At 41.1% G+C, this 11,314-nt stretch overlaps 1 protein-coding gene across 1 annotated transcript in view; it reads left to right on the top strand.

The window, feature by feature from the left end:
* Positions 1 to 10,292: 10,292 nt before the first annotated feature.
* The window catches only part of gli3 (GLI family zinc finger 3), a 96,304-nt gene continuing 95,282 nt past the window's right edge, over positions 10,293 to 11,314 (top strand). The window contains exon 1 of the mRNA XM_005922577.2: positions 10,293 to 10,737. The gene's annotated coding sequence lies outside the window, so the exon portion shown is untranslated. The remainder of the gene's footprint in view (positions 10,738 to 11,314) is intronic.

Below are 11,314 nucleotides of genomic sequence, written 5' to 3'. Positions count from 1 at the left end.
CCAAGTCTGGGAAAGCGGGGTTAAATATGAAGTCAGTGAGTTTTTCTTTGTTTTTGAACATCAGCCCATTCCCACTGAGCTACAAACAGACTGAACGCACTGCCATACATAACTCTAAAAGCAGGACTGGATCGTGCAGTGAAGAATGCAAAAAGACTCACAAGTAGAGCAGCACCTGTGGTTGGGAACATCCCATCCATCTTTCTGCACAGGGGGGAATTGCGTGCGTGTGTGCATAAAGGAGAGGTGAGTGAGAAAGAAAAAAGAGGGATGGAGGGAGGATACTGTGGAGTCTGTGAGTAATAGGAGAGACAGTGGAAACATATGTGACCCACTGACATTGAGCAGACTGCGGTCTGTTTCTTGTGGACATCCGAAAGCTGCAGGGACAATGGCTTACATATCAGCAGTGACCCACCGGCTCTGAGCTCCATTTACTGCTAGAGAAAGTCACAAATAAGCTTATGCTGGAAGTTAGGTTCATTGTTAAATTCAAAGCTTGTTGCTGTAAACTGGTTCATGAGGAAAGCAAGAAGCAGCTTCACACACCTCTGGAAAAAAAGAAGAAGAAGAAGAAGAAGAAATGTAATAGAACTTGGACCTCCGCAATTCCAGCCCAAACAAGGAGCCGCTTATCATCCGCCATCTCTCCCACAGCTAATATTTCACTTCAGCTCCCGGGCCCACAGAATGAGAGACGTTTCCATTTCATGTCAGTCATTTCCAGGCCTGTGTGTTACCTGTGTGGTGATAAGTGTTTGACTGACTGGGAGTGTCGTTAGTCACTGTCCGGCTCCGAGTGACAGCCACAGATTGACGCTGATGATGAGGAGGAGAGGGCCCGGTGTGTTCAGGGACGACAGAGAAAACCAGGGTTGATGCAGGGGTGGGAGTGGGTGGAGGGGAGAAAGACATTTGCACACTTATAATGATGAACACAAAGCCATGTGTAGACACACAGTGCACGACAAGGTGTATTTATTTGCGAAATCACGCTTTGCATAATTCTTGGCTCTCATAAATAAAATCTGCCATTCTTTTTAATGGTGAACAATTACTACCAGTTACACTTGTTTATTATAATAAATTAGATGTATCAATTTAATAACTGATCTACCTGTTTGGTAACATAATCTGACATAAAATGCAGGAATAGGAAAGACAAAGCTCTCTTTTTTTTACCAGTAAAATTTCGGTTTAAGAAAGAAAATATGGTTCATTTTCAGTTTTTAGAGCTAAACATTCAATTTTTCTAATTAAGTGCATTTTAAATATTTTCCACCCTAAATTTACAGAATCCTGTGGAGGAACAATCCAACTAATTCTGCATTAACTCTAAGTATCGACTCCTTTATTACTCTTGCTTGCTGCAAAGCTTGTTACAGGATACAATGCAACTGGAACCTTATTATAGTGATTTCTAATCAACATTTTATGTCCACATTGGGGCGGGAAACAAATCTGGCCCTGCAGCAAAAAATATTTAGCACCCTGTTATTGCAGAAATTAGCTTTTTCGTCATAATGCTTCACCTATGTAAATTTTTATGAGTCTATGTTGAGGGCTCATGCACATGCCAGTTGTTGTTACCACATACGTTCTGATATTATCCACTGTGTGGAGAGGAAAACCCATCCACTGTTCCTCAAGTAATAATAGAAGTATCTCACAAATGATATTGTAGTGTAAATGCATGCCGCTGTTTAGCGTCTGGGAATAAACATCTAATTTTGTAGTGCAACACAGACAGGTTTTCTTTTCCTTCTTCTTTTATTTTATATGTTATATATATATATATACAGTGGTAACACCTACATCCTTATCTTCACGTGCAATTTGACTTTTCACGAATAAAATAAATGCATTTCGGTCATCGTTTTAGTTACCAGCTCCTGTGCTGCTGGTCATGAGGAAAACTGGCCTCCACCGTGCAGAAGGTGTAAGAGATGCAGTGAGGATGTGGTAAGCGTCTACACCTGGGCTCAAGTCTGCGTCGAAACATCTGCCACAGCAAAGGTAGTATGGAGAGAGATGAGTTGTGTTTAGGTACATTTCGCAGCTCTGATCTCACCACTACTGAAGAGCAAGTGCGACAGCACAGAAGATCTGACGTCCTCCAAGAAACGCTGAACACATATCTGCCGTGTCCCCTGAAAAAACTGTTTTCTGTTTAGATAAATAACAACTAGCCCGAGCATTCATGCCTGAAATGGTTGCATTTTCTGTGTTTGCTGAGGTGAGTTTGTTGAAATCAGTTTTTTTTAATAAATTATTGTTCACTACTGCTTATAAAGGGACTTAAACCATGCTACATACAGTACGGCTCATGATTCAGTATCTTGTAGAACCTTTAGCAGAAGGTTGTCTGTATGACTTTATCAGTCTCTCACATTATTATGGAGGATTTTTGGCCCACAAGTCTTCACACCTTTGCTTTTATTTGAGGTTTGGAGGCTTTAATTTAGGCACATGCAATGTTTTGTAGTTGATCTGAGGTTGTATTTCATTCATTTTAAGACCTTTTAAGGATCAGAATATTTTTTTTTATTATGTCCTATTCTTAAAATCTTATAATTGAAAAATAATGTTGTTTCCAGCATTTGCCATTCATAACATTGTTGCTGTCACACAGTTTAAAGCTGACAGACAACAGCAGTAAATACTAACATTCATCCTTCTATTTTCTTGCACTTATCCTTATATTATATCCTTATATCCATTAATTATTGAAAAAATACATATTATAACAATCAGTTATTAAAGAAAACCTCCTTACTAGCAGGTTGTGTTGTAATGCGCTGTAATGTAGCACACTTCTTTTTTTAAAGCATTGTTGGGTACTTTGAGTGCACTTTATAGGTAATAATGTATATTAAACATTTGGATAATACTATCGAATGGCAAACTCACTATATAGTGAGTACAGCTCTTACATGTCTGTTTTGTTTACCTTTTTAGGCTCCAGTTTAGTTGAAAGTGGGTTTTTTGGAGGCAGCAGGTGCAAATTGAAAGCAGAAAATTGACATATTTAATGCTTTTTGTGTTGAACTTAGTAACCAGGTGCTCATTTAAACTTCAAGCGCTTGTGCAACAACAACAGCTTTTATTTAGAATCTAGCTATCTAGCTATTGTGCGTGCTGTTTGATGCCTCTGTGGTGAACAGCACAGTTTCGGAGCATTTTCACTGAAAAGAGCTGCCTGCTGTGAGGGTGCTGAGTGTGAACCCAACGCATTTTTTTTTTACGCATTGATTCTGTTTCACATCGTTTCTAACAGCTGCCACTTTAATATTCACTTTTCCACTCTTTTTGCGGACAGGGGGAATATGTATATTAAAAATGAACACAGACTGTAATGGGTTAGCCCTGAAGAACAAAATAGGTTGTAGTTTGGTTAGAATTTAGTACAGCAAGTGCACTTGTGAGCTTCTTTGCTTTATCGTTAGAATCTGCTGACTTTAGCCGCTACTTTGACTGCTCTCTTATTTACAAGGGAGTCATGACTCAGGGTAGCTCTGTATGTTTGCTTTGGCAGGCTTTTTACACCATATACCCTTCCTGACACAAACCCAAAGATTTGTGTCTCATTTGAGTCTTAAACAAAAAGAAAAGTCGAAATATAAAATTGTACAGTTAACTGTTTTGTACTTTTTACTTTGTGCACATGTACAGTATGCTTGATTACTGCAGCGCTGTGCAAACGTCTATCTTGAGCCACCCTCATTTCTTTATATTTCATTTCCACCGAGCCAGGCTTTCTTGTCATTTTTAAGGAGGTTTTGACGAGTAGTTCTCCAGGCTTTCTGAGTCCTTCAACATTTTTCTTTGGGCAATCTCATTTTAAGTCCAGTCCTTGCTAAACCACTTAACACTGAGTTGTGAGTCTTTTGAGCACAACAAAAGCATTACACTCAACAAATGGACCAATAGATGAGTAAAAGAAACAAAAAAATGCATCTTTTGACATTTTGTTACTGACATCGCCTTAGCTCAATCCATGAAGAATGCCCATAAGGGGATTCCCAGACTTGGCATATCTCTGCATGGTGTGCAGTTTGTCCTTAAAATGTTTGAGGAAACCGGACAAATGGAAGACAAAAGAAAAATGTCTGTCCTTAAAAAAAACTATCTGCAGCAGACGACAAGCATCTGAAAGTCTTGTCCTTAAGTAACAGGGGGAAAAAATCCGGCAAAGACCTGACACAGGACCTGAGAGATGCATCTGGCTCTTCAGTTGATCCATCTGCTGTTCACTGAAGCCTCATAACAAATCGTCTCAGTGAGAGGGTGGCTGTCAGGAAGCCATTCTTAAGGAAGAGGAGCAGGGAGAAAAGGCTGAAGTGTGTAAAACTACACAAGAACCGCACTGAAAATCAGTGGCAACAAGTCTTATGGAAAAAATTTGGATTCCACCTGTCATCAGTGTTTGTGGAGCCATCTGTAAAACATGGTGGGGGCTCTGCTATGGTTCGGATTTCAGCCAGCAGTGTTGTAGATCATCAGTAGATAAAAACTGATGGATGTATAAATAAAGAAATGCACCATCAGGTTTTGATCCACCATGCAATAACATCTGGAAACCATCTGATTGAAAACATCTGATCTGATTGTAAAACTATGTTTGCTATAAACCAAAATTATGGAAGATATATTATCAGTTATGTAGCTTTAAACCGTACACATGCCTAAATAGCAGCACTAATCTCTATATTCATATGGTGGGCATGCAAAAGATGTTTCTGCTGTACTCTTTAATCGAGAATTTGCACAAATCCAACAGAAAGGAAAATATTGCATAAACATATTTTGGTGAGAATGAAGCCAGCACTGGCAGCACTTTATAATATATCTCAAAAATAAAAGAGAAGTAAGAGTAAGAGCAGTAACTTGTTACATTACTGTACTTTGGACCAATTTGATTAGTTATGCATAACTTTGTGATTTATTACAAATGCCAGCCCTGTAATTATAGCGTTTTCAATAGGAATCATGCACTAAAACAGTGGAAAAGGATGATGGTTCAGGTATCAGTGAGTACCGAAGCTGGGAAGCCTTTCTAAAAGATGAATTACAACACCATTGTTTTTACTATTAGTCTCACTATGGGCAAAAGTGGAAAAAGGAAAAAAACAGGAAATAATAAAGCACTACAAGGCCAAGAAGTTCAATCTCTGGACATCTCTGGAACATGTTTTCACCCTCACAGTCTCTACTCGTGCCTTTTACCGCCTCTTCCAAAAACGAGGCAGCAAGCGGCGAGATGGATGGGCTGAGCGTTGCAAGATTTCCAAAAGCGAACAGAGTCTGACTGCTGCTCTACCTGAGGAGCAAAAACAAAAGAGCCATCTCTACCTGTAGGACTGTGGGAGTCGAGGCTTTGATCTGGACCAGAAAGAGAGAGTAGTTTGATGAAATATTGATGCTTTTTTTTAACTGTGTCCTGTGGGAGCTCAGTCTGCTCTTAGGATGTGTGCGCTGATCCACAATACTGCTGCGTGCTCGGCTGTATGAGAACAGACTTGACCGTGGAGCTCAAGGAGTGTTATCGGCCCTAATGGGCCCGATGATGACCCCCCACTCTGGGCCTGAATTGGTCAGGGGCTTCTTCTACTGATCAAAAGAACAGGTGCATTTAATCAGTCGGCACCCATTGCAAAATACATACACCGCTGATATGTGTCTGACATCTAAACAGAAGCTTGACAGCAAACCTGCACAACGTAAATCTTCATTTGGTGATGGACGGGTAATTGTTTGCCCTTGAAACAAAGGTGCAACAGCTTCAGATGTGCATGCAGTGAGCGCACAATTAAAACTGAATAACGGTGTTGGAAAACTGTTTTTAAATAGCCGGGGATTATTCACACTGAGGCTGTTTTGGCCGAGCATTCAAATGCTTATTCAAAGCAAGCATCGTGTAATATCCGACTGGATGCTCGGAAAGTTTGCTATAAGCTCGTATGAAAGTGACCCATATTCTTCAAGCAACAACGTCGGGAAAAAAGGAAAAAATTTGAATGTTGATAAATTGCCTAGAGTGCTTTTGTTTGAAAGTTAAGAGGCCAACGAAGCCCAATCAGCCTGGAAAAGAGTGTGAAAAACGAGGATTTATCACTCCCATGCCTACGTCCATGCACAGATAGACGGCGGAGCATAATGACTTCTGTGGAAATAGCAGAACGATTATTTAAACTTAAAGGAAGAGGAGAAAGAGGCAGAGAAACGGGTCGAGTGGGGGGGGAGGAAAGACAGGGTCTTAGGAGGAGCCAGGGGCAGGAGATAGTCTGGGAAAGGTCTCGCGTTAAAGTAGCATTAACATGCCTTTCCATTGGAGTCCATTAGATAATCATATTCATACCACACAAGGCTCAAAAACCTCTCTCTGTTTCATTATTCCCTTTTAATCCAGCCTGATAAGGGGGTGCAGGCGTCGTGGTTTTATTATGTCGTCATTTGGAATCCACATGAAATCCCCACGGGATGTTATCACAGGGAAATTGCTTAAGTAGCCCAAGTGGATATAGTTTTGGGTTTATTATTTCTGACGGATTCAAAATAACTGCAAATATCTTTTTTTTCCCCCCTGATTATTGGGGGCTAAGAGTCTTATCAGTCATTCACACTAATGGCCCACTCAAGCCACCCGATACCTTCCGGCAGGGGGGAAAAAGGAGGGATGCTGAGAGGAGAAGACGGGTGTGAGGGTGGGGGGGTTTGGGAGTGCTGCGTTTGAGTGTGTCCTAAGTGTACAAGTGTGCACAGGCACAGGACATGTGAGGAAACTGAAAGCAGGAAAAACAACAACACAAAGAGCGATTGAAAGCGGAGACTTCTGAACAAAGTAACATGCTCCTGACGGTAGATTAGAGGCTGCTGGCGCTCTCCTTTGTGGCCCCCAGATCTTCCCTGGCAAACAGAGCAGATGTCAGATTGCTCCCGTCGTTTGTGGTTCGGCACATTTGTGGTCTTGAGGAAAGCGAACACTTTGACTAAATCCATTAGGGCCTGTATTAGACAGACACTACACAGGGAAGAAACACGAGGCAGGAAATATATGGGCAAACAAACCTTTAATTTAACCTTTAACTAATGAAATATATGTAATTATTAAGTCACGAGGGATAAGGTGTTCATGTATACAGATTGAAAAGTCTTCTTTTTCTGTTTCTTGTTACAAAGAAAATCTTGTGCAAAGTCAAACGAGTTGTCAAAGCAACGCTGAAGCAAGGTCGATTTTCTCTGCTGGGAGTTTTTAGAAGTTTTGAACATTTTTGCAGGATTTTATCAAACTATCCTAAGCTTCTGGAGTCACAGGTTAAAAGGTCAGGCCCCTCAAAGCGAAGGAAATCTGTGTTTTTGCTCATTTGTATGTTAAGGTACGTGTCCACACACACACATTTCGCTTTTATACGCTTATATTTTTGAGATATATATATGGCTCCTCAATACAGAATAACAGTGCACTGAACTCCAATACTTTGAAGGACATATAGGGTACCCAGTATATCGAGCTGGCACTATATACTGTGAATGATGTTTGTCTTAAACTACACTGCTAATGGCTTATTGCTTTCCCTTTAATATCTGCAATTAAATATTTTTCCAGAAAGTGCAGTGTTCTCTTCTTATAATGATAAAATGGACAAAAAATGATGGTGACTGGTTAATATCAACATGTTTTATAAGATGTATATTTTAAAATTTCACTCTTTTTGTGATTATGTTCTTATATTATGTACAACATTTTTTTAGACATAAACCCCTGGGAAAGCCTGGGCATGGAGTCAGAACTGAATAGTAAGTTTTGTAACCAAGCAGCCACCAAATGCCTAAGTCTTGGAGTTTAGTTTTAAAATTGCTAGCCCTTATTTCCAATCGAGAAGATTAAAATACTACTTTGTGAGCATAAACAGATTTAATAACCTGCAATTTGTGTCATGTAAAGGCAGAGATCAGCTGAGACTTGGTTGCTTAGTAAAAACTTACTGACAACTTGACTCACATTCAGCTCCTCACTACTTTCGGCCTGTGTTTGTCTACAGCCGAAAACACTTCAAAAACTCTGTAATCTGAATACAACTTCTCCATTTTGCAGCAAACAGTACAGTCGCCCCTGTCATTCCTCTGTTTCATGCAGCCGCTCCATTTCCAGCGGTCACATCTGTGTGGATATAATATGCTTATTCTGCTGTATCCATTTCACTGTGACATCTGTCCACCAGAGAAGAATTAAAAGCAAAAAAAAAAAAAAAATCCAAATGCCTACGCAACACTCTGCCAAGTATTGATTTACTGTTACATGTGTAACATACAGTACGCGGACAAACCGAGCGCTACATTTTATTTCAGTGAGATCATCTGAAACTGGGAACACGCTCTGCGGGGTTGGTGATTATTTGAGAAATGAGCCCAGATGCTGATCTTAAACGCACGGCGCTCCTTCTCGATTGTGAGCTGGTGAAAAGTAAGACTGGGTGCGCAGGGATAAGATGTCTGCATCCCGCGTGTGTGTCGGTGTGTGTTTGTGTGCCTGTTTGTGAGCACGCCCGAGCGTCCACCTTAGTGAGCGCACCTCCCTGTCTGTAGATCTCAGGGTCTGGAACAAACAGTAGTTCCTTCTTAATTGGGGTGAGATCTGGGGCTTAAAGAGGGCCAAGAAGGGACCTGAACCCCTTTCTTTCTCCTCCAGAATCGCTTTGGCTACAGAGGCGCTTTTGATGTGTGCTTTGGCTCTGTGAGTCCTACTTTGGAATATGTTCTTGGGAGACCGTTGGTTACTTGCCTCCAGGCAGAATCTCAATCCCCAGGATCCTGGCCCTCTTTGATGAAATACTTTCGGGAGCCGCTAACCCCACTGATGCCCATGTGCACCTCCTCCCTCCTCCTTTACCCTCTTGTTCTCCCCTACCTCGCCCCGATCCTCTTTCCACCCTTCACCTCCCCCAGCCTCCCACTTCTACTACCACGTTCCTTGGATTCTCTTTGAGAGATTCATAACAAGGACTTTATCTCTGTGTAGTCCGGGCCAGATGAGCACCGCCTGACAAACTGACAGGAGAATTAGCGGCTGTCTTACAGAGCACCTTTGACTGTCTCCTCTCTCGGCCCGACTTCCTGTAGCTACAGACGTGAGCGTTTTCTATTCATATTCTCATACTCCATTCTTGTGCACGTGGAACACGTCTATATTTAGTTTTATGACCTCTTAACCTTGTTTATTTTGTCTGTTTCTCCTTAAAATAATAACTAAACATAAATATCTTTAAAAAAAAATTATGGATGCCAAAGAAACTTCACACCCATGAAAACCAACATAGTCGTTCACACACTCATTATAGTTTACAGTTTTGTCACCTTGCTTCTAACTGACATCCGAAATCCATCTTCACATTGCGACAAAGTCAAAATCCCGACACTTATAACGATGACAAAGACGTTGACAGTTGTGACAGAAGATCCTGAGCTCTGATTGATTGGGCGGTAATTAGTCATTGCTGACTTTATCAGCATAATAAGTGTCAGGAAAGTGATTATAAGGCAGCCTTAAAAGACGGATATTTGTCTTTAAATCAAACGGTTTAGTCATTTGTCACAGCAGCCGATTGGATGTGTGTTACAATGAGGAACAAATAGACTTGACGGACCTGACCTCTCGGCCACACACACACATTCAAATGCTGGTTAAACGGTTGATTTTCCTTCCCAAACTCCCACCTCTTCATTGATTGAAACTGCACCCTAAAGACCTCTCTTACCACATAATTTCCCTGTATATTGATTATGTATATTGATTACACCTAACCCTACAGGAGGGCTTCCCTCTGCTGAAGCATTAGTAGGTATGACTCTGAAGGCTGAGCCCAGGAGGCTCTCATAAATCTGCAGTTAAATGTATGTATGAGTTTCTACATTAAAAAGTGGGTGTTTTCAACTGAGATCTATGAGATTATTTCAGCTATTTTAGTTAAAGCTTGGATCCAATTAACTCTTGGTCCCTAAAATGCAGTCATTCATGCTTAACCTGGACCTGTTTTCCTCTTCTTTGTGGTGTAAGGACTGAAACTTCAGTTTTATTTTGTTCTTTCTCCCCTCTAGGTTTATTTCTACTACAGAAATAGTACTACTGAGGAACAAGTCTTTAAAATGCTTACTAAGAAAGAAAGAAAGAAAGAAAGAAAGAAAGAAAGAGAAAGAAAGGGGTAGCCTGCACAAAATAAAAAAGGAGTAGGCAGTGAGTAAAGGAGGGAGCAATCCGAAGGGAGGAGTCAAGCGAGGGAAGGAGCAGCTGGAGTCCCACACTTCGCCCTCACTCTCTCTCTCTCTCTCTCTCTCCCTCTTCCCGAAAAAAAAAAACCGCTCTAAATGTAATAACAACTCTCCATGCGCTTCTCTGACGCTTATGTTGTTTTTACGCACATCTGCGGTCTGCTATCGGCAGATATTATCGGCAGGCTGATGGTGTTAGTCCGGCGGTGGTTGAACACAGCAAACTGTGAGAAGGAGGAGAAAGACAGACAAGAGGAAAAAGTCTGGCAGCGCCGTTTTGGAGTTGGAGTTGCAGCGTAAAAAAAGAAAAAAGAAAAAAAAAAACCTCCCAGGCAACTCTAGAGGCACATCTGCAAGTTAGGAAGAGGAGGAGAAGAGGAAAGAAGACACATCTATATATTTTTTTTCTTTTTTCGCCTGAGAAGATTTTTTTTAAAGTCGAGAATTAGAGGGGAATTCACCCAGAGAGAAGTAAGTCATCTGCTGAAAGCTCGCACACACCGCACACAAATACACTTTCTTTTTCTTTCTGAACATTGTTGCGCTCGTTTGTCTGCTTTTAAAGTTGAGAAAGCCACTCAGAGTTTGTGAAGCAGCGGAGGTTTCATATTTCAAAACGATGGAATTTCATACAAGTTCAGATGTAGAGGTGAAGTGCACCAACTGCGAGAACAGTTTATGAAACTAGCGAAGAAAGCCTCGATCAGGGACTCCCCCCTCCAAAAAAAAGAAGAAAGAAAAAAGAAACAGCGTAAATGCACCACTGTCTGTTTTACGCTCGGCCCGGCTGTGATTTAATCTGTGAAAGAAGCGTCGGTTGTTAGAAACCCCCGGATGGCAGACTTAACAAGTATCCACCGCAGACAGATGTGCATTTTCAAACCAGTTGCATAAACTTTCACATTAATGAAAAACGTGTTTTTGTAAAGTTTAATAAGACAGAGAGAGGGGAAAAAACACTCTTAGAGTTTGGAAGTGAAACTTTATTGGACCTCAAATAAGCGCGCGCGGGGGTGTGGTGTATAGTGGCGTGGGATGAGACGGGGGG

Source organism: Haplochromis burtoni, unplaced genomic scaffold (genome assembly GCF_018398535.1).
Source record: "Haplochromis burtoni strain Fernald_Lab_line unplaced genomic scaffold, NCSU_Asbu1 Contig_58, whole genome shotgun sequence".
Lineage (NCBI taxonomy): Eukaryota > Metazoa > Chordata > Actinopteri > Cichliformes > Cichlidae > Haplochromis > Haplochromis burtoni.
Note: the sequence above shows the minus strand (reverse complement) of the source record. Positions and strands in the feature narration are given on the sequence as shown.